Source organism: Dermochelys coriacea, chromosome 12 (genome assembly GCF_009764565.3).
Source record: "Dermochelys coriacea isolate rDerCor1 chromosome 12, rDerCor1.pri.v4, whole genome shotgun sequence".
Lineage (NCBI taxonomy): Eukaryota > Metazoa > Chordata > Testudines > Dermochelyidae > Dermochelys > Dermochelys coriacea.
In genome coordinates, this window is record NC_050079.1 from 11,198,190 (window position 1) to 11,223,473 (window position 25,284).

Here is a 25,284-nt window from a genome sequence, read left to right on the forward strand (position 1 = left end):
GAATGAGCTATAGTGCTATAGGCCCTCTTATATCAGTATAACCGTGGACATGTCTACACTTGCCACTTAAAGCAGAAAAATATCCCTTTTTTGCACAAAAATCATGGGAGCGTCTATTCTTGCCAATAACTTTTTGCAGTGAAACTCAGAAGTTTCACTTCAAAAAGAAAACCACCTCCATGAGAGGCATACAGCTCTTACCGGTGATGCTTTTGCAGTGATGTGCAAGTGAAGACACGTTCTTCCTGTTTACAGAGCTTTTAGCCTCCGCAGGATCTCCCACAGTGCCTAGGTGACCACTCTGGCCAGCAGGTCTGCTGCTCTGATGCCAAGTAAACAGACATACACCCTGCCCCCTGTAAAGCCCCAGGAACTTTGAAACTCCCCTTCCTGTTTTCTTGGCAAGTGCTCACTTATCTGGCCAGGTGACAATGTCTGCTCCATGGAGCAAACAATCCCCTGCTTGGAGCAATGCTGAGCTACTGGAGCTGATCAGTGTTTGGGGAGAGGAGGCTGTGCAGGGACCCAGGATGCCCTGTGATTTTCCCCCCCCCCACCTTCCCACAAGACCCATCATCAAACTGGAGAGAGCTGCATCGTGGGATAGCTGCTCTAGAGCACTGCTCTCATCGGGGATGAAAGTGCTGCTAATGTAAACTTTGACGCCTATGGAAGTAAGTGAGTACACAAACCAGCGCTTTTCTTTCACTGGTTCACTAGCACCGTTGAAACTGAGAGCGCAAAAACTCAGGCTATGTCTAAACTAGCAATGTCCACGCTAGAAGGGTTTTGCTGCTTTACCTGTATCAGTATAGTTGAAGCAGCAAAACTTTCTAGTGTAGTCAAGCCCTAAATTTTAGCATTTACAGTGCTTTACAGCTTCAAAACAAGGTACAAGTTGTAGATAATTAAGACACTCGTTATCTATTACAAATCATTCAAGGGGTTGAGCTTGTGTATAACTTTGAGTACAGTAAAACATGCTAAATGAAATCTTGAACTTTACAAATATATTTGTAATGTTGTTCAGTTCTATCATTTTTGGGCCCTCAGCTAGACCTGTGCAAAACTAAACAGATTGTGTTCACTGGAACTTGTGTGAATTTTCAATTTTGATTCACTTGCGTTGCTGACAGGCCTCTGGGTTGTTGCAAATAAAGTATTGATTGGCTTCTGTGCCTGGTCTTGAGGAGCTGAGTGTTTTTCTGTCACCATACTTCATCTTATTATCTAGTTCTTGGTTTTAGGGCTTATGGATAATGTTCCTTAGGTTTCACTTAACTAAATGCAGCAGTTTTCCTAAAGCAGTACTTTGCATGCATAGTGAATGTGCTGAATGTCTCTGCATAGGTGGAGAATCAATAAGGCAAGTTATTCAGGTTTGTATTTTTTTCATTACTGTTTTTATTACTCTGCGTCCAATGTGAATCAGGCTTCAGAGTTAGTCATATGTGCTGTGAAACAGCATATGGTAGTGAGTTTTGAAACACCATTGCAGCAGTTATAAGTAAACACTCTAATCCTAAAAAGAAAAGGAGTACTTGTGGCACCTTGGAGACGAACAAATTTATCAGAGCATAAGCTTTCGTGAGCTACAGCTCACTTCATCGGATGCATGTAGTGGAAAATACAGTGGGGAGATTTTATATACACAGAGAACATGAAACAATGGGTGTTACCATACAGACTGTAACAAGAGTGACCAGGAAAGGTGAGCTATTACCAGCAGGAGAGGAGGGGGTAGGGGGAACCTTTTTGTAGTGATGATCAAGGTGGGCCATTTCCAGCACTTTACAGCCCATGCACGTCAAGGAATATTTCCAACACACCTCTGAACAACATACTAACCCACAGAGACCTTCCTACCAACACTACAAAAAGAAGGATTCTGGGTGAACTCCTGCTGAAGGTCAAAACAGACTGGACTTCTACATAGAGTGCTTCCGCCGATGTGCACGGGCTGAAATTGTGGAAAAGCAGCATCACTTGCCCCATAACCTCAGCCGTGCAGAACACAATGCCATCCACAGCCTCAGAAACAACTCTGACATCATAATCAAAAGGCTGACAAAGGAGGTGCTGTTATCATGAATAGGTCGGAATATGAACAAGAGGCTGCTAGACAGCTCTCCAGCACCACTTTCTACAAGCCATTACCCTCTGATCCCACTGAGGGCTACCAAAAGAAACTACACCATTTGCTCAAGAAACTCCCTGAAAAAGCACAAGAACAAATCCGCACGGACACACCCCTAGAACCCCGACCAGGGGTATTCTATCTGCTACCCAAGATCCATAAACCTGGAAATCCTGGACGCCCCATCATCTGAGGCATTGGCACCCTGACAGCAGGATTGTCTGGCTATGTAGACTCCCTCCTCAGGTCCTATGCTACCAGCACTCCCAGCTACCTTGAGACACCACTGACTTCCTGAAGAAACTACAATCCATTGGTGATCTTCCTGAAAACACCATCCTGACCACTATGGATGTAGAAGCCCTCTACACCAACATTTTACACAAAGATGGACTACAAGCCGTCAAACAGTATCCCCGATACTGTCACAGTAAACCTGGTGGCTGAACTTTGTGACTTTGTCCTCACCATAACTATTTCACATTTGGGGACAATGTAGTCCTTCAAATCAGTGGCATTGCCATGGGTACCCGCATGTATGCCCACATTTTTATGGCTGACTTAAAACAATACTTCCTCAGCTCTTGTCCCCTAATGCCCCTACTCTACTTGCGCTACATTGACATCTTCATCATCTGGACCCATGGAAAAGAAGCCATTGAGGAGTTCCACCATGATTTCAACAATTTCCATCCCCCCATCAACCTGAGCCTGGACCAGGCCACACAAGAGATCCCCTTCCTGGAGCGGGGATAGGTTGGGCCTGTCCTGCAGTAGGTAACTTCTGGGTACTCTTCTGGCTCTGTCAATCTGTTTCTTCACTTCAGCAGGTGGGTATTGTAGTTGTGAGAGCACTTGATAGAGATCTTGTAGATGTTTGTCTCTGTCTGAGGGGTTGGAGCAAAATGCGGTTGTATCGTGGAGCTTGGCTGTAGACAATGGATTGTGTGGTGTGGTCTGGATGAAAGCTGGAGGCAGGTAGGTAGGAATAGCAGCAGCAAACAATCTTGCTACCTGTAATTAAGTTTGTGTTTTTTTTTTTGTTTGTTTTTTTTGGTCTTTCACTAAAGGATTGGCAACAGCATGATTATTGGGTAGGATCTGAGTTGTATATTGATCTGAGTGTGCTTCTTGTCCTTTGGGATCAGAAGAACCTTTTATTTGATGAAATTTGGTTTTAAAAAAACACTTATCTTTAAGTCTAGTGTTTTTGGTGGTGATACAAGAACTGGAATACCTAAGGAACCTGCTTTTCTGACTTCTTGTTAGCCAGTGTGGTGAAACAGAAGTTTACTTTTGTTGCTGGTTTGGTATATCTTATGGGAGAATAACCCCTAGTTTGGGGATGTATCTGCCCTATTTGTGAGCATTTTTGTCCTGAATTTGGTATTCTCAGTTGTGACCCACGAGGGCACAGTGACAACCAGTCAAAAATGATAGACATGGTCCACTTTTGAGTAGTAGGGACTAAAGGGATAGACACCTGAAAACCCCAAAATGTTTTACCTCTGTTTAAATTAAGTACAATCCTTTTTTTACATCAAGCCTGGTATTTCATAGCTATCACCTTTATCCACTAAGAATTGTGCACTCATAACTTAGTTAAGTCTCATCTTGTAATAATTGTGCCCTTTTCTCACACTGGATGATTTATATCAAAGGTATTCTGATTACTCTGCCAGCTTTTTTGCACCTGCATAATCAGTGCTGAATTCCTGTTGTGTGTACAACTTATTTGCCAGTCCTGTCTATTATCATCACTTCATAGCTTGCTGAGACTAAGCACTTAGTGGAAATGAATATGTTTACTTCCCCCAAACAGCTGCTTTTTCCACATATTAAACACTTCTACATATTAAACAAGCTTTTTCAACTTGCCATTAAGAACAGAAATTTTAGTTGGCATAATGTGAAAGATTTGTAACAGTGTTCTGGATTTATGGTGTTTTTTTTGTTTTGCTTTTTACATAAAGGACTGTTACTTGAATAGAACAGTCATTTTTGGCTTCATGTCTTGACAACCAGCATCTTAAAGTGCAGCTTGCATGACCATCTCTGTGAAATCAGTCTTTATGCTGCCAGTTACTGAAGGAAAACTACAGAAAATGTCACAAGTCCGGTTAAGTATGGGATATATACTGAGGAAATTTTGATCCTAAAAGTAGGCTAGAAGCCTCATTTGAAAAGTCTCTAACCCAGCAAGAAAGAAGAATTAGAATGAAATACTGCAGTGTCCTCTCATATAGCATCTTTGTCTTTTATCATCCTGTCTTAGCCAGACTGGTCTCTCAAATTCAACAAATTTGGGGAAGGGTTAGTATGATTATTTCATCCCCTGTAGTACAGTAATTCCTGGATGCAGTCTCAAGTTTTTTCCTTATGTGTAAAAATTACAGTTCTTAAATACACTTCCATGCAGAAAAATAATATAATAATATCAAAGGTTGTGCACATTCAATTTGCCAGTCTTGTGAGCAGCCAGACTTAGATGGCGTATTGTAATAACTTGCTTAGCATGAACAGCAGAAACCAGATATCTATTTCAAGGTGATAATAACTGGACCATCCACAATTTGAGACGTTATCTGATGGAAATGGATTTGAATGCATTTTCTGTGATAGTGTCACAGACCCAAGTGCTATTTTAAGGTGATGCATTTTCTTAAAACTTTTGTCATAATCAACCCACAGAGGTTGCACTAGGCCCCACTGCTGAAGCTTGTTCCAGGACATTGTGCTCCCCAGAACTGTGCATCGTTGATCTCCTCAGCACACTTCCAAACCATAAAAAGACAGATCACAGGAAGCCCTGGCGTTCTATCCAGTTCACACACCTCGGAACAAGTTATTTTACACTAATATTAATATACACAAATTAGAAGCACTAGAAGAGCACCCAAACTGTTAGAAATGTTTCAGAGTAGCCGCCATGTTACTCTGTATTCGCAAAAAGAAAAGGAGTACTTGTGGCCCCTTAGAGGCTAACAAATTTATTTGAGCATAAGCTTTCGTGAGCTACAGCTCATTTCATCGGATGCATCCGATGAAGTGAGCTGTAGCTCACGAAAGCTTATGCTCAAATTTGTTAGCCTCTAAGGGGCCACAAGTACTCCTTTTCTTTTTGCAAACTGTTAGAAGTTGATGTTTTTTAAATTTAGGGACATATTACTGGCTTGCCTAAGTCTGTGGGTGTCTCATGAAGTGAGCTCACTTAGGGCATGTCTTCCCTAGCAACGTAAGTTGACCTAGAGCAGAGCTTGGTAGAATTCAATGAGTTGCATTAATTGTCTCTGACATGGCGTATCTCCAGTCCTGTAACTGGCAGAGGAGCTCAGAGCAAGAAAGTCAAGGATGCTAACAAGCCATTGCCACAGCCAACAGTTCCACTGAGACCTTCTCCAGCATTATGCCAAGAAAATCCAACGTATGTGAAAGTCATACTAATTGTGACTCAACATTCTTCTTCTCTGTGAGCTCCCCTATTGTGTTCTTGATGATCCATTATTGATTTAAATCCTTGCTGCTTATTGCTCGTGGTTCCTTTATCCTTCAGATGCTTGATGATGATCTTAATGTTTTATTCCATTATTTCACTAGCGTTGAAACCTGGTAAACATATCACTCTTGCTTCCTTGAAAACTGGTACCATGTTTGTCTTTATCTATTCTTCTACTACATCATTCAGAACAATTGCCTGTGATTTGGTAAGTTTGTTTGCCAATTTGCTTAATAGCTTAAGATGCATGTCATGTATGTTTGCTAATTTGCTTATGTTCACATTTTCCAGAATTCCCTTACCTTCTCTTTATCCATAGCTTTGGTTAGAGGTTTTCATTACTTCCTCATTGTCAAACATGTGTCTGTACCTGATTGTGATTGTTTGAAGGAGTTCAATTTATTTAGCTTAACAAAGGGAAGGTTAAGGGGTGAATTGAACACACTCTACAAGAACCTACATTGAGAACAAATATTTAATAACGAGCTCTTCATTATGGCCGATTAAAGAGCTAACTTGATCGAATGGCCGGAAGTTGAAGCTAGACAAATTTAGACTGGAAATAAGGCACAAATTTTGAACAGTAGGGTAGTTAACCACTGGAACAGTTTATGTGGGGCTGTGGTGGATTCTCCATAATTGGAAATTTTAAAATCAAGATTTGAGGTTTTTCTAAAAGATCTGCTCTAGAAATTATTTGGGGGAAGTTCTATGACCTGTGTTATACAGGAGGTCAGACTAGATCACAATGGTCCCCTTCTGGCCTTGGAATCTATTAATACTTTTGCTCATGAGCAATTAATTTATCTCAGTTTCTCAACCATTTCAAAGTCCTCTTTAATTTCATCTGCCTGATTTATTAGTGGAACAACTTGCTAAATCCAGCACCTCACTGAAAAATACACCCTTTTAATGCCATTGCCTTTCAGTTGGTTTGCACAGGCAGTTGCAACTTCATAAACCTAATCTGATATACACGGAGGAATAAAATTCAGCTCCCTGAATCCTAGTGCACCCAGATCCAACACAAGGACCAGTACAAATGTACTCTTTGTTACTAAAGTTTGCCGATCAGATTCCAAATACCAGTAGGGAACTGGTTCCTTGGGGAAGACCACGTCATTTTCAAATTTTTTTTTTTCCAGAGTAGAATGGCACTTCAAAGAGAGAGAAATGTTCCTTTGTAGTAGGATGGAGCTTCAGAACACATAGCGGAGAGTCTGAGCCCAAATCAGCTGACTCAGACTTTCGCTATGGGGCTAAAAATAGCAGTGTAGACATTGACCAGGATCAGATCAGTGTATACATTCCCACTTGGGCTGGAACCTGGGCTCTGAGACCTATCCCCCACTGCCAGGTCTCAGAGCCCAGGTTCCAGTCAGAGTGGAAATGTCTAGACTACTATTTTTAGCCCTGTGGTGCAAGCCTGAGTCAGTTGACCTGCGCTCCGAGAATCACTGCTGTGGGCCTTTTTTGTAGTGTAAATGTACCCTTAGGGTCAGCAAGCTAGGTGTGAATCTATAGCTCGCCAGCCTGCCACGTGCTAACTGGCTGTGTTTGAAACAGAAGTACTTCAAAGCACACTAGGGGAACTTTTAGTTCATGGTTCCATGGTCCCTATGGTGACTTCGGGCTTGTCTACATGAACAGTTGGACTGTGGCAAACTAGGGTGTAAATCTACCCCTGGCTAGCCCGCTGTGCTGTTACTGTCCCTGTGTGCCCTGCTGACGTACACTAACTGTTTGTTAATGTGCTTTGAGCTAGTCCTCTTTGAAACAGGACTGGCTCCAAGTGCGTTAGTGAATTGTTAATGTGTGTCGGCAGGGTGCACATGGGCACTTGGAGCATGGCAAACTAGAGAAGGGTAGCTTCACACCCAAGCTTCCTGTGGTATAAGTGATAGGCAAGTCCTTAGCGTGCAGCAAGCTGGTGCACTGTAGATTCACACCTGGCTTGTTGCACAGTAAGGGTAAATCCATGTAGACTTGTCCTAAGCTTTGAATGCAGTATTTCAGAGGGTTTATAGAAACTGATCTGATCCTGCTCAATGCAGAACTTGTTATGGTCTCATTGGCATATTTCACTACCAACTATTTAGATGATAAACTTTCTGCCATTAACCATATTATCAGAGATTAGATGCTAACAAATCAAACTCGCAGGTAAATCAGTTTGGCCATAGACTTCAAGTGAAAATGCCAAACAAATTTCACATGAAACCAAAAAGAAATGGGGTGTGTGAGCTAAAATGCCAATGACACTGAACAACTCGAAAGACTGTTTCACTGATAGTCTCTGCATTCTTAGTGGTGGTAATCTTATTCTCCACTTACTAGTGTACCAACTGAATTGGAGCCATAATAGTCAGCTAGGAGAGTATAGAAGTGATATTCACATAGTTTGAAGGAAATTACAAGCCAGCAAAAAAGCTTCCACTGCCCATGCATCCTCCCCAACAATTCTGTATTAACTTAAAGGTTAACCCTTCAGTTGAGAACATTAGCTGTATATTTGAAGTAGCACCCAAAAGATGCTCAGGTAATGTATAAAACTGTGCCCTTGCAAATCAAGTGTAGATACAATCTGTCTGTTGGCTTCTCTGCTATCATAGAACCAGTCTGCTTTATAAGAGCAAATCCTTGGACCACTTGGAAGCCAGGGTAATGGTAGGAGGTTACATTTAGTCCTCACAGACTCTACTTAGCATTGAACAACATGTACACTTGTTTTGAGAGATGCTTGTTGTACAGCACAGGGTCACTTAAGGTTTCTTGCAAAAGTTCAATTTCTAATCTGGAAAACTAAAAGGAAAAACACTTAGGTGAGGCTGTTTCTATGAGACAATGATCTACAAGTCTTGCTCATTTTGGATTCATTGAACATAGATTTTAAAAGACTCTCCCTCCCTCTTTGGGATGACTGATTTTGCAATGTTGCATTGAAACTTAAATCTCACTCATTTTGATGTACTCGGATTCTTTTTGTGTTTTTAAGTCTGAATGTTTTATAGATTTCAGTGTGAACTGAACCACAGTTTTCAATTCTTTCTCGGATTCTTCAGCGTGGAGAGGGTAAGAAGATGTGTAGAGGAAAAAGTGGGGTGAAACCTAGCTCTAGCCTAATACCAGCCCTTTACAGCAAGCCCAATTACAAAACAGAACTAGAAAAATTGTAAGACACTTGGCTACAAATAGTAAAGTAGTCTCTGAGCTAACAGGATTTTAGTCTGATAAACAGAGGATATTTAATAGACTTGCAAGTACTTTGTCATCATCAGGTGGTACAAGTAGATCATTCTGCTTCTTCTTCTTTGTTCCTAATATTCTTAAACTTTATTTTTTTTTAAAGCCCTGCCGGCTATGGATTGGAATTAGTTTACCGGGGGGTCAGGGGAGGGCGGGCTGCAGATCTACAGCTCATTAATAGACCCTATATAGCCTAAATGTCTTCCTCCTGGAAACATGTAAGGCTTCCTTCAGCTATGGCTGTCACTGGCACCCATGCTGGTAATCTCAGCAGATGAATCAAGACTGAGTATACACAAAGGCTAAACTGCCATTTCATCCATAATCGCAGCCACTTGGGGCTGGACTGACATTTAGAGGCAGAGCAGTATTTTGTGCTGCCCACCTGCGTTTACCTTCCTTGTGGATAAGGAGACCTGAAGGGCCCTGGAATGGGAAGCCTGGGACCCTTTTAGGTACTAAAATCAGTGGTAAGATTTTTCAAGAGGCTCATCATGTTGGGTTTGGAGCTTGTCTACCAGTCGGGGCTTGTGTGTCACCATGTGAGCCACCGGGTGCTGAGCACTTCAAATCTGCCCCCTAGTGTGACCTTAAATACACTTCAATATGTTAAAACTCCCACATGCCAGAAACACACTAGTTAAAATAAGTCTCTGAAAACTAGCCCTGTCCAGTGTCTTCAGAATGAGATGTGAGAGGTCTCATGCATGAAATCATACACCACTTCAAATTGTTTTCTGAAGAAACAGCAGGGCATCTTATCAAGGAGAGCAGACAAAGAGCCATTGATTTATGGTATGCTTGATATTCTGTTCCACTCTTACTTTGAAAAGGAAAATGCGTGTGTTGCTCTCTTCCCTTATCCACTTGGTTTCTTACTCTTGATCACATCCCAAGATTGAAAGTGAAGGGAGAAGCCTGCCACAGCCATCCAGTGATACTTGCAAAGAAGCCGCGTTGTCTTTTTAAAAGTAAATTTAATGTTGTTGTTGAAAGATGCTATATTGGAATCCTCTCAGATAGAACAGGTAGAGCATGTCCCATGAATTCTGAGATATGCCTTCTCTCAAGGGAGTTCATTTTCCTCCATGCACTAACAGTGAGCACCAGCTGTGATGGTGGGGATGATACCTGTCCACTGAGATGGAGACTACCTTCTCTTTCATTAACTACCAGGTATGATAGCTGATGGAACACATTATAGACACAGGTTGGATTTGAAGCAGTGACCAAAGGGTGAAATACATTAAATCCCATCACCATTCCACTGAGCAGCCTATTTTTTGGCTAGTATTACAAAACTACTTTTTCATGTGAAGCTGATAATCCCTTTCGTAGTGAACTATTGCTCTGGACTTGACTTTTGAAAAGCATAGGTGTACACACCAGGTATGGTTTTTGAATGTTTAAATGTTCTGGACTTGCAGTAACCGCACATGCAAGTGTGGTGTGCATTTCTTTCCATTTGTATGTCTATTCTTACAATCCGCCGTTCTGTCTCCAAATAGCTGAGTGTTATTTGCCAAAGACACCTCGCAAAGAGAAACTGTTAAATATCTGTTGAATTATTAGCAAGTGGCCAAACAGTTTTCAGAAACTTCACAAGAGGTACAATGTTCCAAAGTACAGGATTACTCTGCAAAGTGACCGTGTAAAAATGTCACTTTTAATCACCTATGTGTATTCAGGACTATCTTCTGCAGTGACACAATTCCATGTATGCCTGTTAACACTGCAGAACCATCGCACCTGTAGGAGAGGGAGCTATGTTCCATTTGGTCTCAGTTCAGAAACAGAATTGATAAGTTTCAGAGTAGCAGTCGTGTTAGTCTGTATTCACAAAAAGAAAAAGAGTACTTGTGGCACCTTAGAGACTAACAAATTTATTTGAGCATAAGCTTTCGTGAGCTACAGCTCACTTCATCGGATAAATACAGTGGAGAGATTTATGTACACACACGGAGAACAAGAAACAATGGGTTTTATCATATACACTGTAAGGAGAGTGATCACTTAAGATGAGCTATTACCCCCCCCCCCCCTTGCTGGTAATAGCTCATCTTAAGTAATCACTCTCCTTACAGTGTGTATGATAAAACCCATTGTTTCATGTTTTCTGTGCATGTACATAAATCTCTCCACTGTATTTTCCACTGAATGCATCCGATGAAGTGAGCTGTAGCTCACGAAAGCTTATGCTCAAATAAATTTGTTAGTCTCTAAGGTGCCACAAGTACTCTTTTTCTTTTTGTGAATTGATAAGCAAATTGCGTGCTTGGCTACACTTCCCCAGCCCATTGAAGGCACTGGTGGGCAGGGGGGAAGGGCTAGCAGGGGAGAGGTGTGCACAGGTATAACTAAAAGCAAAAAACAGCCTCATGGTTAAAGCACTGGACTGGGACTTGGAAAATCTGGGTCCAGTTCTTGACTCTGCCACAGATTCAGTGTGGCCTTAAGCACTTGACTTAATCTACCCGGTGCCTCCATTTCCTGTCTATAAAATGAGGTAATACTTCACTACCTCACATCGGTGTTGGGAGGACAGAATCCACAAACTGAGGCACTCAGACACTATGTTGATGAAGCCCATCAAAGTACCTAGATAGACACAGATGACATGTATCCAACCAAATCTTTCTTGCTGGTGATGATTCGGTATCCAGAACAACCACAACAAAATCCTTTGATTTTTCTAATCCTAGGGTGAATTTGCAGGGCTGGCAATTAAAACAAAACCTCTTCCTGCATTGAAATACTGAACTTTGTTATGCCTCTCTTAATGACATTTCAGAGTAGATCTGATCTTTAATTCCATTATTCCTGATTTTACATATTATTGACTTAAATACACATATTATGCAGAACTGCAAATATTTTGCATTGCTTAATTTGGTTTACAAAAATAAAAATTCATACTCCATTCAGACATGTATTTTTATAGGCTGATAAGTAGGTTGCATAATTCCTTAAGAGGTTAAAAAAAAAATCATCTTGCTCGATCAAGCTTCTAACTGGGAAGCTACTTCCACCTTGTGGCAACTTTTACTGACTGCACAACTCTCGTTTTTATTTTGTATGTTGTTGCATAAAGTACTCGATTCCAGAAACAGTTCCTCAGAGCAGAGCCATAGTTAAAGCATTATGGAAACTGGCTTAATACCTCTGACATTTCACTGTGTCAGTATTGCTATTGAAGTTTCTTTCAGGATTAAAGAAAAGGAGTACTTAGTGACTTAGTCACCTTAGAGACTAACAAATTAGTTAATTAATTAGATTATGGTTGCTTCCATGGAATATTCAATTGCTTAGCTTGGTGTCAAATGTAATTCAGTTTGTGATGACACGCTGTCTGCTTACCCTTTGAACATTGCACTAAGCAAATGAATTCCCCTGTAAAAGGATGTTATGTGGAGGAATTAGTGATGTACGTTTTTGATTTATAATGAACAAAGAACAGCTCACGTTTTTTAAAAGCTCTTCTTGCTTAATGTTTACATTGGAAATTCAGGTTTTGCCTTCACAAGAAAACTCTGGCCTCGCGAAAGCTGAGGGAAAGACTGAGTTTAAAACTTTTCTGTTTTTAACCTTATAACTTCGGTGATTAAAACATTGTAAAGAAAAAATGTATTTGTTAAAGATTCAATACTCCTGACCCTTTGAGGAGGGAGAGCTCATGACATGCATGCTCTGAGACATCCAGGAGGATCTCTAAAAAAAACAGGGAAGACCAGACTGGACACTCCATATTCTTAAGTGTAAGAAGCAGAAAAACTTTAGAAACTATCTCAAATATTTAAATAGCAATGTCACGTTTTTGCTTTTTAGTGTCATAATTGTCCATTGTAGGCCACATTTATAATTAAGCAAACAAAAATCATGGAGGAGCAGCACCTTTGTCAGGTTTGCTTCAGCACTTGGATGTGATCAGCCTCAACAGATAAATATTGGCAGAAAGTCTATTTCAGAAAGAGGTAGGTCCATCTGTATCAACCCATTGTATCTTTTCAGATCTCCATGCTGTTCCTTCAACAGATGCCATGATTGAATACCATGGCAGAAACTGAGAAGTTAAGTGAATTTGTGATTTAGTTTGACTTGATTGTCACTTTTTTTTTCTGCTGACGGCAAAGTTTTTGTGGCACTTTAAGATGCTCCACAAAGATACTGTGTTCAGAACAAGAAAAATAAAAACAGCTGCATGCTTCTGATTGTGTAGGAGATAAGAAATACTTAGTGTCAGCCTTTTTTCCTGTTTATCTTCAGCTGTTGGTGGCCTGCTGCCATCTTAGCTGTGTGAGTATACTGTACCACAGGTAGACAAAGAAAATTGTAAGTTATACTAGCTGAGCTTACTCCTGTCAACTTGGAGTCAAGCTAATTGTTGCAGCTATACGGATTGGGGAATCAAGGCTAACTCTGTAGACAAAGCATTTGACTAACTTGGTTCATGAGCTGTTTCGATTTCACGAGGCTTGGCCAATACTTAAATGGGAGACCTCCACTGAAAAGCTCATTGCATGGATCCCAGCTCATGTAGAGGCAGTGGGCAATGAGTTGGCAGACAAACAGGCAAAAGATGCTGTTAAAAATGAGCAAGTTGATTTCGAAATTTCTTTAAATAAACTGGAGTTTAAAAATCTAAGAATGTGAGAGAGGAATGGCAGGAATAAATACGGGCAAAAGAAATGAGGGGGTGGGGGGAAGATTCCATAAAATATGTCAGAGTCCGAAGTGCTGATATACTCCAAGGCCCTGAGAGAGAGAGTGAAGTGGCTCTATCTAGAATTTTAACTGGCCATTGCAGTTTAAGTAACTTGTAACTTAGTAACTTGTTTCTAATGAGCATACAGACTGGATTATGTAGGTCGTGCAAGGTCCAGGAAATGGCTGAACATCTCCTTTTGGGAGCTCAAAGAATGCATCATTGAAATGGGATATTTATATGAAAAACGTAGAAGCCTTAAAGTATCAAAAGTTTCACTGCAACATCTAGTAAGAGCATCAGGAAAATGGAGTTCTATTTTTTTTTTTTTTTTGAAGGAATAATGCAATTCTTTAAGAACACTGGGAGACGTGGAAAAACTTTAATGCTTGAATTATCTATAGTGTCCGGAACTTGGCGGTTATAGACTTGGCAAGTGAGTCTAAACAAAGTCAATTTCATTTCATGAATTAGAAATGACTTGGAGCTCAGTAAAAGGAATTGCTTGTAGCTTTGATGTTCCACCAAACAGCAATGAACAACCGCTTTTTGAAGACTACCTATATCACTGTATTTCTTGCATTAACTGTGCAACTTTTGTAAATCTGTTTTTCCTCACTCCAGTCTTTGCATGCAATGATTCACATATTTAAAAGTTGGCTTCAGCACTGGATTGACAGCCCTGGAGACAGAAATCCTTTCACAGAACATGCACTCCAGGCAGCAACAACGCAGACTTCAAAACACTATACACATGTGCTTCAGCCTTAAGTTCCTTCATAGCCACAGGGGCCTAAGCCTGACTGACCTGATAACAGAATGTTGAAGTACTAGTGAGCTGGGTGGAGGATACATTGAGCTGGCAAAGCACAGGGTTATTACAGAAGTTGAATAAATGCAAAGTTTAAAACTGCTGTCATTGGGTACATCTCTATTAGAAAAACTTGGACCTATATTCTAATAATGGTGCAATTGAACTTGTCCTAGGTGCTAGTGAAGTTAGTGGTTAAAAATGCTTGAACTCTGTCATTAAACCCGGTTTTATGGTACAGTGGTTAATGCTTGAATGCTGGCTACGCTAATACTTTTACTAAAACCAATGTAGCTGCTGTGTGCTGAAGATAGCTGAATTACAGGTACAGGCTTTTGTAGCGTAAACAAAGTCTAAATGTCTGCTGTTACATCAGACTTCTGTGTCCTAAAAGCAAGTGATTATAGTTATGTGATACAATTGCATCAGTCAGTTTACATCTTCTCAACTTGCTTGGTAATTTCCAGATAATACCAGTGGGGATTGCTTTGAGTGGGCGCAGCTGTGCAGATATCTTTTCAATTGTAATTTATTTTAAAAAAGAGCAGAGCTCTGGCAGACAGAGGAGCTTGTAGACAAGAAGTACATCTTACTAAATTACAGGCATTATTAAATATAAACTCCAAAATGAAGAGTTATTGCAGTTAAAGAAAGCCTGTGTCATTAGAACCTTTGAACCTTAAATTGACTTTCAATGAGATTTAAAGGCCAGATTTTTGAGGCATTTTAGATTGAAAAAAGATGCAAATAGGTGCCTAGTAACATTTTTTCAGAAGCACCAAGATAACTTTCATTTTGGAGAGTTAGGTAAGTCCTCAGGAGCTTTTAAAAAATCCTACTTGGGAGTTAATATCAATCTTTACATGCCCAAATACCTTTAAAAATCTGGCCATTTAGTTTAAGGATTTTGACAGTTACAAGCATGTGCTGTACATTTGGCTTAAAAACATAGTACATACAGTGACAAGGGCTTTACCTGAGAAGTTGCTTCAAACTCTAAATTAACATGACAGATTACAACATTGTGCCAAAGGCTTCACACAGGTAGGCACAGGCCCTGTCCCAAAGAGAAGCTAAGGGTTACCCAAAGAGCCTAATTTTTTTTGTAAATTACCCTACTATAGATCGAGTAACTGTCAGGTCCAGTAAAAATGTCTCCTGGCTCCTCTCAAAGTAATATGGTGACACCCTTTGGCTACATAGCCCAATTCAATCTGAAAACGAATGAGACTGTTAAAGTTGACACCACAGATTAATCAATTGATTTTAAAGTGCATATTGTCCTATAACACCTTCTATTCATTTGAATGAAAATTTTCATTAACAAACACAAGTCTCTAAATGGGATCAGGGTCTGAACAGCAGAGTGGTGAGTTGCTGTCAGTAAGTTAGTTCATTGTATTAGTATTTTCCTACTAGTTCTTAAACCCTAATCTCTAAACTTTGATCCTTTTAGGTTGCTGACATCATTCTATTAATAAACTTCTTTTGGGCAAGTGTTTACTACTCACATTAGTTGCTCCTATGCAACACCTAGAGATGATTGACCACTGTCAGCCACAGAACATATGCTTACATTGAATGCAGATTGCCCTTGAATGGAAATCTGTATATTTCATACAAAATACCTGTTCCCAGGAGGTGCCAAACACCTACAGCTCCTCCTGAGGTTCCGACTGGAGAATTGGACAGTCCCTATTGGAGCGGATTTCCTCCCCACCCCCCCATCAGTACTGATCTGTAATAGTGATCTGTTGTAGCCATTTGAGCAAGTACTTTTTTATGGAGACTACTTTCTTGTACTCCAGAGTATACTTCATTTATACAACAACAAAACCCTAAGTTTCTAACTCTTGCAGAAATAACTGTCTTCCTAGAACCAACACTGCCTTGCCTATTAGGTACAGTAATTTTTTGGAAACTGCTTAAGGCTTTGACTACACACATTTGCAGTGGTTTAATTAAATTGGTTAATTTAAACGGATACCGTTAAACTGACACAAAAGGTAGTATGGATATTTATTTTGTTTGAGCTTAAAATGATTAGGAACAGATTTAGGAACAAGATAAGCCACTCTTAGACCCCAAATAAGCATCCCTATAGAGATTTGCACTGCTTTAAATTAACAGGTCTACGGCCTGGTTTACACTGTTTTTGTACAGCATTAACTACACTGGCTGAGCCACAGGTACAGTTAGAGCAACACAAGCCCCTGTTGTGGACACAGTTATAGGACCAGAAAGGGGCTTATATCAGTATAGCTTATTTCCCAAAATCTAGCTAAACCAAGACAAGCTCCTGTTTCTCAACCAATATAGTTAAGCCAAAACAAATAATGCTGAGTAATCTCTTATCACTCTCCGCTTCTAAACTGAGCTCAGTTTTGGTGGAGGGAATATGCAAAGAGCAGAGCTTTTAAAAGTTTGCCCACAAGGAGGAGCTGACAGAGACACTAAGCAGCCTGGAAAATCATCACTTGCCGTCTGCTTGTCAGCGATTACAAACAGGGAGCGAGACTGTGGAGCTCCTCTTCCCTTATCAGCTGGTGGAAGGTGAAGCCGGGTATGTTGAGAGTCATACAAGAAGCAGATTTCTTTGCTGTCGATGTGAAACCAAAAGTAACCAGTGCTGGGCTCTTGCTATTGTATCCAACCCAGTGGAATGTGGATCTTGCTTTCTTTTTCATTGCCCAAAGAAGGTAACCGGCACTAAAGATACATTTACCATAAAGAAGAAAAAGCTACATAGCTCTATCTTGCTCACTTGTGAGCTTTGTTCAAACATCAGGGAAAATGGCTGACTGGATTTTATATTTGTATGCAGTGAGTGCCATTTAAATAAAGATGCTTACTGCATCCTGTTTTAGCTTAACTGTACTGTTTGCTGTATTCCTAGAATATTTGCAAAAGCCATTTAAAATTGCTAAATGATGATGTGCATTGACTAACCATTTACATGATGTCTTAAGACCATAATTAAGAAAAGAGTGAGGGGGATTTGATAGCAGCCTTGCAGTGGGGGAGGTCTAGGTTGGATATAAGGAAATACTATTTCACTAGGAGGGTGGTGAAACAGTAGAATGGGTTACCTAGGGAGGTGGTGGAATCTCCATTCTTGGAGGTTTTTAAGGCCCGACTTGACAAAGCCCTGGCTGGGATGATTTAGTTGGGGTTGGTCCTGCTTTGAGCAGGGGATTGGACTAGATGACCTCCCGAGGTCTCTTCCAACCCTAATCTTCTATGATTCTATGAGCATAAGACTAACATGCCAACATTGTACAGTGCAACCCCAGTGACCTAACTGGCTTGAGCAGTTCATAAAATCAAAAAGTTCGTACAGTTGAACATCTCAGAATTACAGTATGTCTGGTGCATAAATTGCAGTAGGGCAGACTGATCACTTGCTTCTTGTGCTTCAAAGTGCATTGAAAATATTGGGAATGTGAAGGCATGTCAACTTGTTTTTCATTGACATTGATTTCATTATGTGACTTGTGTCCAGACTGGGGAAAAATGGTTTTTATGACTTGTTTGTAAGAAAACTGAGTTTCTTTCATTATGTAATAATTACATATTTTGTCACAATACTAACCCTAAAAATGATCTTCCATGTATTTTGGTCCACCTTATTTCAGTATCTAAATATTTTCTTTCAAAAGGTAGTGTTAGATGGGAAAATTTTATAGCAAATGACATTAGAATTGTTTGGTCAAGTATTTAAAATTGCTGTTATATCCATCTTTATAAAGTACTGGAACAATGTCTAGGTGGATAGTAAGATGTGTTACTTTCCTTTAAAGTATTTTTGTTTTGATAGCTAAGTGTATTGTCAGTTAGCAATCTTAAATGGGTTTTGAAACTTGCGTGTGTTTTGGTTTTTGAGTTTTTCAAGCTCTTGACTTCTTTTAAATAGATTAATGAGATCGTAGACAAATTTGGTGAGCTGATATCCTCTAGAGCTCTCTTGGGTTTGAAAGCTTGTCTTTCTCACCAACAGAAGTTGGTTCAATAAAAGATATTACCTCCCCTCACCCACCTTGTCACTTAACTCAGTGGCATTTCTCCGTCTGTAATGCGATAACTTTGAATGCACCATCCTATCAATTCCAAAATTTCAGGGAACTGTTCTAGGCATCCTTGACCAGAACCATGTTGGTTTTTGGTGACAATGAGAAAAATCATTGAAATGGGGGACACACAGAGCCCCTGGCATCTGGTTAGCAGAGTTATCAATTGTGATTGACTGTAGACCAAAGCACCAGTTGATGGCAGATATTAATCCAATTCAGCATAACCATAGTCCCCATTTTAGTTCTGCTCATCCTCCCTATGGACTCCCAGACAGATACAAAAGAAATGAGAATGTGGAGGTGTGGGTGGGTGAGTGGAGTGAAGCGGGCCAGAGAGCCTCTTGCATGTGACGGGAAAGCATGGGGGAAGGGGAAATTGGGGGCACACCGTACCCATTACCTAGGGGAAATGTGGGGCACACTAAGCCCCTGGCATGCGGCAGAGGGAGAAATGGGGGGCACACAGAGCTTGCAGGATGAAGAGGTAGAATGAACGGGCACACAGAACTCCTGGCCAGGGGGAGAATAAGGGACCCTGGCATGGGGGAAGAGGGACATGGGGCACACAGAGTGCCTGGCATGTGGGGAAAATGGGGAACAATGGTATGGTTGAAGGGGTGAATGGGGAGCAACACAGCTGCTAGCATATGGTGGAGAGGGGAATAGTGGACACTGGCATGAGAAGCATGGGGAAATTGGGAACACATAGAGCCCCTGCAGTAGAGGGCGATAGGAGGATAGCACACAGGGAGGCTCGCTTGTGCAGGGGGAATGGAAGAATGCAAAGCACCCATGCTGTATGCAATGCATTTGGCTAAAAGAAGGAACAAAGTTTGCAACTCCCCAAAAGTATGAGGAATTGGGAGTATTTTCAGCCTGAAGGATGAATCCTTTGTTTTAGCCCATGAAAGCTTATGCCCAAATAAATTTGTTAGTCTCTAAGGTGCCACAAGTACTCATTGTTGTTTTTGCGGATACAGACTAACATGGCTACCACTCTGAAACTTGTTTTTGCTGAACACTCATGTACTTGTTGTTCAAAGCATTTTGGTTTGTGTTCCAGGAAAGCAACAATGACTAAGTGCTAAAAGAGGAGACCCGTGAACAAAGGAGCAGCCCTCCCCAGGCCCTACAGGTAGGGCCAAATTCTCCCATCATGTAACTCTCTTGAAGTCAGTAGTGTAAAACCCAGGATAGCTTTGTCCCATAACATGTGGGTAGATTCAGTGCTTTGTGGGTAGGTATCGGGCTGTTGTGGTGATAAATTTACTCACTGAAGATGAAATGCAGACGGAAACACATGTGAAAAAGATTTGTCTAAAACTGAGGAAACCTGAGAAATTAACCTGAGTTAATATTTCCACTCTGTCTTCTCCTCTGATAGGAACGTAGATGAAGGCTTTGTTTCTCTTGTGGCTGTCATGGGACAGATGGAATCTCTTCTGAGTCTGACATTTCTGCGTGTGTGTGGGTGGACCTGATCGCAGATAAATGAGCCAACTTTAGAATGTGAGGAACTGAAAAATTAAATCTGAGGCAACATGGAACAGAGCAGCAAGAATTCCATGGCAATGCTGGCAACAAAGGACCAGCTTAGGGGGAGATTCTGTGAGAGCTTTAATTTCACAAGGGGTTGCAAATTTCTCCCCATTACAAGCATGGGGTTAACAAGGGATAGTTTAAAAAAAAAGAAAACAAAATTATTTGTGTGGTTGTGGTTTAAGACTCTGGCCAGTCTTCTGTGCATTAGTTAGTTATAACCACAGCAGAGCCTGCCTAGTGTTACAAGGTTACAAGGTTGATTTACTGGCGAGTACTTCCAGCAAAAGCCAACATTCCCAGAGGCATTAGATGAACCTGGGTCAGGGGCTCAATGGGGTAAAGCACCCACAATCCCCACTCTGATAGGGAGGTCGGGGCTGGCCTGCGCGTGGGCAGAGGCAGGGTCAGGCCAATGGGAGATGCAGTCACTTGACACCTCTCCCAGACGACCCTCAAGCCAGTGGAGCTCTTTTGGAGGCCTGCCTGAATTCCGCTATACCCACCTAATGTCCCGCCCTGGTCGCCTCCTCCCTCGGGTGAAGGTCGCAGTGAATGCTCCCAGTCCAGTGCAGTTGATTCAGGGGCTCTGATTATGTGCCCAGGAACTGAATCTCTGCACCTATAGAGTTGATCTGGTTTGTGGAGTTCAATAAGGCAACTTGTCTGTTCATTCTTCTCATGACCCAAGCACGTTTTTGTCATTAATGCTAATAAATTGATAAGGAGTGAAGCCAGAGGAGTCACGCCAAACTTTGGTCCATAAAGACCTTCGAGCCTTGCCTCATATGGCCAGATCCTATAATATACAGAGCACTCCCTGTGAGAAATTATTGGTAAGTTTATGACTTAGTCATGGGTATTTTTAGCAAAAGTAATGGACAGGTCATGGGCAATAAACAAAAATTCATGGCCCATGACTCTCCATGACCTTTATGATAAATACTCCTGACTAAAACTTAGCTGGGAGGGCCTAGGGTTGCCAGGTGTCCAGTTTTGGACCGGAACGCCCAGTCAAAAAGGGACCCTGGCAGCTCTGGTGAGCACTGCTGATAGGGTTGTAAAAAGTCTGGTTGGCAGGCTTGGCTCCCTACCTGGCTCTGTGTGGCTCCCCAGAAACTGCAACTTGTCCCTTGCCTTGTAAGCAGAGGGCTGGCCAGGGGACTCCGCGCTCTGTCCTTGACCGCCCCCCCCCCCGAGTGCCAAGTCTGCACCGTCCATTGCTTGGGAACTGGCCAATGGGAACTGCGGGAACTGTGACTGTGGGAGGAGGCAGCGTGCAGAGCTGCCTGGCCATGCCTCGGCCTAAGAGCTGGTGGGACATGCCAGCCACTTCCGTGAGGCACCTAAGATAAGCGCTGCCCAGAGTCTGCACCACCTTCCGTGCCCCAAACCCCTATCCCAGCCTTGAGCCTCCTCCCGCAGCCAAACTCCCTCCTGGAGCCCGCACCCCCTACCCTACCCCAGCCCCAGCCCTGAGTCCCCTCACACACCCTGAAACCCTCATTTTTGGCCCCACCCCAGAACCCACACCTGAAGCTCATGCCCCCTCCCACATCCCAACCCCCTGCCTCAGCCTGGAGCCCCCTCCCACACTCTGAACCCCTTGGCTCTACCCCCCCCCCAGCCTGGAGCCCCCTCCTGCACTCAAACCCCTCATCTCCAGCCCCACCCCAAAGCCTGCACCCCAACACCATGCCCCAGCCCAGAGCCACCTCCCGCACCCTGAAACCCCTCATTTCTGGCCCCACCCTGGAGCTGCACCCCAGCCGGAGCCTGCACCCCAACCCCTGCCCCAGCCTGGTGAAAATGAGCGAGTGAATGAGGGTGGGGGAGAGCGAGCGATAGAGGAAGGGGGGATGGAGTGAGAAGGGGTGGGGCTTTGGAGAAGGGGCAGGGGCCTTGGGAAAGGAGCAGGGGGAGGGGCAAGGGTGTTCGGTTTTGTGAAATTAGAAAGTTGGCAACAATAGGAGCACCCCAGGATGCTGCTGCTTTGGTGATGGGACCCAGGGCCAGCTGCCAAGGGCCACCTAAGTAGTGGCTCGTGCGGCTGGCCTGAGGGTCACTCCAGCAGTGGCCAGTGCAGCTGGCCCAGGGTCAGCCACTTTGGTAGGGTTGCCAACTTTCTGATGGCAGAAAACCAAACCCCTTTCCCTGAGGCCCCATCCCCCACTCACTTCGTTCCATACCCTCTCCCTCCGTCACTTGCTTTCCCCCCACCCTCGCTCATTTTTACTGGGTTGGGGCAGAGGGTTGCGGGGCAGGGCGGGAACATGGCTGGGCATGTGGGCTCTGGTTTGGGGCCAGGGATGAGGTGTTTGGAGTGTGGGAGGAGGCTCAGGGCTGGGGGTAGGGCTGAAGGGGTTGGGGTGTATATGTGGGGGTGTAGGTTCTGGGGTGGGGCCAGGGATGAGGGATTTGGGGTGCAGGAGGGGGCTCTGGGCTGGGGTCGAGGGGTTTGGAATAAGGGACGGGGCTCAGGACTGGGGCAGGAGGTTGAGGAGCAAGAGGGGTTGTGGGCTCCAGAAGGAGTTTGGGTGTGGGAGGGGGCCTCAGGGCTGGGGCAGGGGGCTGTGGTGCAGGGAGAGTATGGGTGGTGCTTACCTCAGGTGTCCAGGAAGTGGCCGGCATGTGCTTGTGGCCCCTAGGTGGAAGCCCGGCCAGGTGGTTCTGCGCACTGCGCCCAGCCGCAGGCACCACCCCCGCAGCTGCCATTGACCGTGGTTCCTGGCCAATCAGAGCTGCGGAGCTGGTGCTTGGGGTGGCATGCCGGTTGCTTCTGGGGGCTGCATGGAGCCAGGTCAGCTAGGGAGCCTCCCTTAGCCCTGCTGTGCCACTGACCAGCCTTTTGATGGCCTGGTCAGCTGTGTTGACTGGAGCCACCATGGCCCCTTTTTGACTGGGCTTTCTGGTCGAAAAACTGAAACCAGGCAACTCTATGCTTGGGTGGTCCTGGGGTCAGCCAGACTGGTGCTGCAGAAGTCATGGAGGTCATGGAAAGTCTCACAATCTGTAACTTCTGTTACCTCCGTGACAGACACAGAGCCTTAATTATTGGGTTCACAGAATCTCCCAGGACCTGGTGCATAGACTCATACTATTTCTACCTAAAGAGCAGCAGCAAGGGGCAGCAGAGACCCTTCATCCCTCTGGCATTAGGTGGCCCCCCATGCTGACCCCAGAAGCTGGGGTGCCTCCATTTTGCTTCATTTGTTCAAGCATTTTCCTTTTTAAAATGTAAACTTGGATTCTAATACGTTTGCACAACTCCAGAAGCTGGGACTCTGCTTACGGTCCAGGCCCCATTGTGCCTGTCTTCGTCTGCCTTGTATCTGTACAATCTGCAGATTGCTGCAGGTGCTTAGCGCGGGATGCGTGCGAGTGGTTATTGCCTCCATGTTGTGGCTACTATTGAAACTTTCTATACTGAAATGTACTTGGTATCAGAAATGATTAATCTCTCTTTAAAGGGCTAAAACAGATGGCCCCAAACTGTGGGGCATGCCCCCCCAGGGGGGCACAGTGGAACATTTGGGGGAGTGTGGCGGAGCAGGGGCCAGCCCCCCCGGAGGCAGGGCAGGAGCACCACCCAGCCCCGCTCTGCCACCAGCTCTGCCAAGGCCAGAGCTCCAGCTCCCAGCTGCAGCTCAGCTCCCAACTCCAGCCCCAACCTGGCCCCTGGTTTTGGCCCCTGACCATGGGCCGGCCATAGCTTCTGCTCCCGACGGCCTCTGGCTGCAGCTCCACGCCTGGTCCCAGTCCCGCCCCCAGCTACGGCCCCGCTTCCGGCCCCAGCCGCCCTGGTCCTGGCCCCAGCTTCAGCCTCAGCCCTGGCCATGGTTCCGTTCATGGCCCCAGACCTGCCCCCAGGTGTGGCCCCAAACTCAGCCTCCTTAACCCCATCCGCCCTCCCTTCCCCACCGGACCCCCGGAGCTGTGACCCTGCTCCCCGCCCCTGCTGCGGGTGGAGTGGGGGGCACAGACGGGGTAAGGGGGGGCACAACTCTGAAAAGTTTGGGGACCACTGGGCTAAAAGGCATGCCTGGAGGTCATTGCAGGGGCTATTGCAGAGGTATAAAGTTGAATGGAGAATACCCAGGCTTTCAGACTTAATGCATAGATTCTGACCGTTGACGAAATGTAGCACAGTTCAGAATCTCTGTTTATATTTTCTCTCATGGCTTAAAAATATCCATGGTCTAAATCAAGCAATATAAACAGGTCAAATTATTTTCTTCTAAATCTCACTGCTCTGGCTTTTAGATTGGAAGCACTTTTCAAGACAGAGCCGGTGTCTCATGGAGGTTAACATGATCTCTTGTTCTGACTGACTGGATCAGGCCCAAGGCATAAATATTTCCCCTCAGCCCAGGCTAGCTGGTGAGGGAGAAGCTGGCCTCCCAAGGGCCTACGGAGCTGGGGCCTGATTTGAAGGAGGTACTGAGTGTACTGGATAATTGCTGACTTCAGTGGCAGGTGAGGGTGCCACATAAAGTTGCCAACAGTCCCTTATTTTTCATCTCAGTACATCAAGATTGGGAATTGCTTCGTGCTGCAAAAAGCATCAAAAAATACCCCTGGCGAATGTAGGTGAATACTGTTTATTAATGATAATGTTGGGAGGAGAGGTTGGGTGGGGGGCAAAGAAAACAGCCCTTTGTTATTGAAATACAATGTTGGCAGCCCTAAAAAACCGCAGGAGAATTGACCTTTTGTTGGAGATCAGAGGAAAGTTTGAAAACAAATCCTTCTGCATCTCACGGGAACATTCACTGGGTGGGAAACTGCCACTGTGCTCTCTCAAACAGGAAGAAATGCCATAAACAGACCCGGGGGTGGCTCGCGCTGGTGCAGAAAGCAAGGCAGAGTGATTTCAGTCTAGCGTGATTCCCCGTTGGTGCCAGAGAGGCCTGTGTAGTTGGTCACAGGCTGATAAAACTCAGTATTTTTAAAGAAGACACACCTGTTTTTGTACTTGAGCTGCACAGGAGTGTCAGAAACAGATATTTAATTAAAAGGTAATAAATATAAAAAAGACCAGACTGATTTGCACAGAACATGGTTAAGCTATCAACTTTTGTGACTGCTATCACTCATCCCTGCACTCCCAACTCAGAGTTTGTCTACACAGGGGCACTCAGGAAAATTAATCCAAATTAGCTAAAGGTGTAGATTAAAAGTGGATTACTTTAACTGCATTAAACTACTGTGTGGACACTGGTTTCAGAGTGGACACTCTCGTTCAAAATAAAAGTGGCCTGGAATTAAGATAAATCTAGTTAA

At 43.6% G+C, this 25,284-nt stretch overlaps 1 protein-coding gene across 5 annotated transcripts in view; it reads left to right on the top strand.

Moving 5' to 3' along the window:
- The first annotated feature begins 295 nt into the window (after window positions 1-295).
- LOC119840979 (dipeptidase 2-like) overlaps window positions 296-25,284 on the top strand; it is a 52,492-nt gene continuing 27,503 nt past the window's right edge. Inside the window, exon 1 of one of the 5 annotated variants that reach the window (XM_043495069.1) lies at window positions 296-674. The gene's annotated coding sequence lies outside the window, so the exon portion shown is untranslated. Of the gene's footprint in view, window positions 675-16,843; window positions 17,092-25,284 lie in introns of those variants that run through there. The other 4 variants (XM_043495068.1, XM_043495070.1, XM_043495072.1 and 1 more) reach the window with 4 other exon arrangements.